We start from the raw sequence: 5,608 nt of genomic DNA, 5'->3' as shown, positions 1-5,608 counted from the left end.
AACTATTGGTAATTCTTTCTCAATGTAGCTCTCTGAAATGCATATAGTTATTATGCATTCCTATTTAGAGATGAGGAATCTAAGGTACAAAGAAGTAAAATTGTCACCATATAAATGAGGAACCATGAATCAGCACATTGTCCAAATTTGCAGCTTCATAGTCATCTGTCTTCAGGCATATGAGTGGTTCCCCTTCCTGGCTATTGTCAATAATGCTGATGTGAACATAAAGGAGCTTATGAATATTTTCATATTAGAGTTTTCATGTCATTTGGGTAATTACCTAGCAGTGATATTGCTGGATCATACGATATTTCCATTTTTATTTCTTTAAAGACTCTCCAAAAAAAAAAAAAAAAGACTCTCCATATTGTTGTCCATAATGGTAGCACCAAATTTCACTCCGCCAATAGTGGATGAGTATTCTTTTTTCTCCCCCTCCTTACTAACAATTGTTGTTTGCAGTCCTTTTGATATAGGCCATTCCCGTTGCGGTTTTGATTTTTATTTCCCTTATAATAAGTGATTGAACATTTTTTCATATGCCTGTAGGTCATCTGGATATCCTCTTTGAAGAAGCATCTATTCAATCTCTTGCCCATTTTTTGACTGTGTTTGTTTTTAGTGTAGATTTAAGAAGTTTGACTTCTAAACAAAATGTGCCTTAACTTCTTAAATGAATTATGCACAAATCATCACTTCCCACTGTTTGGAGCTCTAAACACCCCAGTGATAAGTGGGTGGATAATGATACACGCCTGCTACTAATTTCGGGCTGTTCGTGATTCAAACCACATACTCCTGCCTTGTAGTAGCAAGCTGAGTGGCCCCGTGCCACTAAGCCGTGCATCTGCAGGATGGCTGTGTGGCCTCCTGGGCTGGCAGCATAGTCTACCCTTGTGCTGCTTTTTCCTGGCAGGCTGAGGAACCAAACTCCACCCCTTGACATCCTGAGCTCAGGGGATACTGGGTAGGGGGTGGAACAGGGCACTCATGGGAGCTTAAAAGTGAAACACACCAAACTTGTAGGCTAGTTAGTCCTAGTTCTCATCTGCCTGGGAACCAGAAGTGGGCTCTCACCAGAACCAAAGCAGTCAGGGCCATGCTTTTTGTGTCCCATCCTTCAGAACTGGGAGAAATACATTTGTGTTCTATATATGCCACATGGTCTGTGGTAATCTGTTATAGCAACCCAAATAAATTAGAATAACTTATGGGTTTAATTTTGCTTCATACAGGCCTTGAACAGCACAGCTTTCCTTGGTTAAAGTGAAGCTAAGCCTGTGATCGTGGTGGTTTCTAAACTAAGCTACACAATAGAAATATTTGTGGGACTTTTCTAATGACTCACCTACACAGTCTTTGCAATCCCAAACAGAGTTGTTTGACAGAACATTTATTTCACAAAACATGTTATGGATTAATAAGCTATCAAAAGTCAGGTACTGTCAGAAGTAACACTGAATTGAATTCAAAGAAATAAGAGTATGCATAGTAATTTTTGTAACCAAAAATTTTTTTGGTTTTAACATGGGATTATTTATAATATATGAAATTTGGAAAGAAACCAAAATTTTCCAGCAGTAAAAAGTTGCTTAAATAAATTATGGTAAATATATATGGCAGAATACAAGACAACAACTGTATCTCAAAGAATATTAACTGACCTGGAAAACTGTTCTTGATAAGTAAAATGACAAGTGCAACATGAACAATCATTCCCCTCTTGTTTGAAAAAAAAATTTTCTTGAGAGGTAATCCAAGAAAGCAATATCCTAAACTGGTAACAAAGAAGAGGAAAGAATCTTAACTTGCACTGCAGAAGTGTAAAACAAAGCAGAAAACAGTTTTAGTGTAAAGTCTATTGAAGAATAACTAGAAACTTGTTTCAAGCTGCTACAACTGGGTGACGTCTCCCACTCCAGCAAAACAGGCTGATGCTCTGAAGATGTTAGATGCATTAAAAGCAAGAGGATTAAATAAAAATTTAAATAGTGCCCAAGTCCTCTGCCCAGTGGTTGGAAGTCTGGCAAACATCTTTTAGAAAGGAGATTGCAAGGTTTGTCTCTGATGACCCTGAGCAGTCAAAGAGAGAAGAAAAGTTACCACTGACAAGAGGGATTCTGGGATCCCTCTGTGGTGAAACCAATAGTGACAAATCTCATCCGCATGCATAGAACTTCCAGTTGGCATTTTTCTCCCACACTTGGCAGATACAAGAATCCCCAGATGTTAGAATACAGATTCTAATTTTTTTTTTAAAGATTTATTTATTTGTGCATACAGAACTGGGGTACAGGCCAGGGGTGGTGAGAGGCTTCACCAGAGACAGAGTGGGGAACAGAACAGGCAGATCGACGAAGTACACTGCTGAGGGGAGCAGCGGGCGGGTCAGGAGAGGTCTGCCACGCCATGTGGTCACCTCCGGGGCAGGCGGGAATTGAACTCATGCGGAAGCGGCTTTAGATTCTCAGCGCTGTGCTTTAACCCGCTGCGCCACCAGGGAGGGCCCCAGATTCTAATTTTAAAAGATTATGGTAAGAGCAAACAGAAAATACCAAGACTATAAAGGGATAAGAAAACCAGAGTTGGGTTTATTATTATTATTATTATCGTTTAAAAAAGGAAATGAAAACAAGATAAAAACCTTAAATATATAGGGGCAAAATGACCAAGGAATGAAAGATATGGATGAAAATAAAGGGCAGATCTGATTAAATAAGTGACAGGGGTCCCAGAAAGAGAAGGAAGGGGAAAAGGGTTAGGAGGCTATTGTTAAAAGAGATAAGTTAATTAACTAGTCAATAAGATTTCCCCAAACTGAAGAACGTGAGTTTCCTGGTTGAAAGGGCCTACCAAATTCCTGGGACAAAGGTTGAGAGTAAACTCTGCATAGCGAAGGTTAGAAACTAGACTTTTGGTAGCAACCATAATGTACTATATACAACTGTTGAATTAGAATGTCATGCACCTGAAACCTATAATCAAGCACATACACACACACACATGCACACACACATAAAATCATGTTACTCTCCTGGAAAACAAAAGAAAGCATCATGAAGGAGCATCACTATGAAATTTCAAAATATTTGTACAAAAAGTTTTTAATCACTTCCACAGTGAAAGAAATAAGTGCCCTAGAATGGATCAAGAGTCAGCAGTTTCAGCCTTCTCAACAGCAATACTAGAAGTTGGAAGTGTGCTGCATCAACTATTGGTAATTCTTTCTCAATGTAGCTCTCTGAAATGCATATAGTTATTATGCATTCCTATTTAGAGATGAGGAATCTAAGGTACAAAGAAGCTAACCTGCCCACTATGACACAGATTTAAAATGGTAGAACTGGGATTTGAACCAAACAGTCTGGCTCCATTCAGAGCCCATGACCCTAATAGGCACATCACATTGAGTTAGTGCTTGAAATTAAAAGTACATCCAAACCTGAGTTATGTATCTAGCCACGTTATCAATAATTGGGAAAGTAAATAAAGGCATTTTTAGATGTACATGCACTCCAAAAATAGACCTCATACACCCTTCCTTAAGATTGACTAGAGAAAGGAAATAGTTCTCTGATCCCACTTAAATGAGGAGCCTAGAAGAGTGAGGTAGAGAGAGAAAGCAGAGCAGTGGTTTCCAGGGTGAGGGAGGCAGCATGATGAGGGTGTTGCTTAGGGGGTGCAGAGTTTCCATTTGGGATGAGAAAAACATTCTAGAGATGGATAGTGTCGATGAGTGCACAACAGCATGAATATGCTTAATGTCACCAAACTGTACACTTAAAAATGTTTAAAATAGTAAATTTTATGCTGTGCTTCAAAGGGGGGAGAAGAGCAGCTATTAAAGGAAAAAGTACTCCACCCACATGAGGGAGTGCATGAGAAAGAGGAAACTTGGGGTTCAGGAAGCCAGAAATCCAACCCCAAAGCAAGGCAGACTGGATTCTAGAGGTGAAGTTGAAAGGAGAACCCAGGATAGGAGCCGTGAAGGAAGCTCAGAGAACAACCACATCAGAGTGGTCAAAATTAAGCAGAGATGTCTCCAAAAAGCAAAATTGGTTAAAAATTAAAATGAAATAAAAGTTAAAGACACCAATTTTTTTTAACTGATTGAGAAGGTATATAGCCAACTAAGAGAGAATTTGAGGCTAAATAATTACATTAAAATCTAAGCAAGCAACAAAAACATTAATGTAATTATTCCTGGGAAAACAAAGTTATAATAGAAAGAAAAAGTATTTTGTACTAATGACAGCAGTGACTTGCTGTCATGATCATGATCAGGTCATGATCATGATCTGATAACGAACACTCAATATTCATTTAACCAAAATTATGGTAAAACTGCATCAGGGGTGAGTGGTGGGTATGACAATAGGCAAATGAGGATAAAAGTTAAGTTCATGTATGTCTTAGTGTCTGACAGTCGATAGATAATGCTTAAAAGAGAAAATCAAAACTAATTTTTTAGAAGAGACACAAGTCCAAAGTTCCTCTAAGTAGTCTAGAATAGTCTTCTACTTCCTCATTTTTTGAAAGCTAACTTATTTCTTCACAAGCAGTGCTTTTCTGCATGACTCCTTGATTCTTCTCAGCCACTGCACACACCTTTTCATAAAACCTATTTTTGTGAGTTAACCAGGAAACATTATCATTGCTTCCATTACATCTCTGGAAACTTGTATTTTAAGTTCTAATCAATTTCCAAAAAAAAAAAAAGTTTAAAATCTCCTGTTTATTAACTAGGGACAGTATTGTCCAGTTCCACAGATTTCACAATACAACTGGAAAGATATTTGAAAAGTGCGTAACCGTGGAATTGCATTCAACGTTGTACCAGTTGTTAGGCACAGTCTGTGAGGCCTGTGGCCACTGGGGAAAAAAAGCATCAGCAAAGAGAGTCTTCCAGGAAGACAGAAGCATTCAGTTCATGCACAGATGGACCGTAGCACATATATAAATGGGAGTATCAGTCAGGACTCGACACAAGACTCTCAACCCCAACTAGCTCAGCCAGAAATGGGATTTAGGTTCACCTGACAAGGACATCCCAAGGAATCTGGCTTCAGACAAAGAATGATTCCTGGTTTAAACATGTGGCTAACTTCTCTCCTTACCCATTGTTCTCTGTAGCTTTAGTCTTACAGTCCAGCTTTGCAGCTTAGGGTGTTGTACTGTTATGCACAGTCCATAGCAAAATCCCCAGAGGCTCCTGACTGGTCCTCCATGGGTTCAGGAGAATGGGTACAGCCAAGCTTGAGCCAGGTGCCAGAAAAGGGACAAGGAATAAACTACTGAACTGCCAAAAATAATACCTATTACATCCCATATATTTGTACATACAAAATACGCTCGAGTGGAGATTTATTAGAACCTGAGCCAATTGGCAGTAAGAAAAAATGCCTCATAAATGCTAAAACACCATGAAATGTTGGTTGTGAGTCAGTACTAAATGTAAGTCTACATTGGCCCTGCCCAACCAAACTGCAATTATTCTTGGATCTTTAGTTCTCTGAATATTTTAAGTTTTTCTTTCCCCTTAGCAGATTCATTTGTCACAGTTTCCCGGGGTTTTGGCCTCTTCATCTAAAAGAGTCTGCTTCCA

The sequence above is a fragment of the Condylura cristata genome, unplaced genomic scaffold (assembly GCF_000260355.1).
Source record: "Condylura cristata isolate star-nosed mole 26May11 unplaced genomic scaffold, ConCri1.0 scaffold00015, whole genome shotgun sequence".
NCBI lineage: Eukaryota > Metazoa > Chordata > Mammalia > Eulipotyphla > Talpidae > Condylura > Condylura cristata.
The sequence above is the reverse complement of the archived record's forward strand: the minus strand, read 5'-3'. Positions refer to the sequence as shown.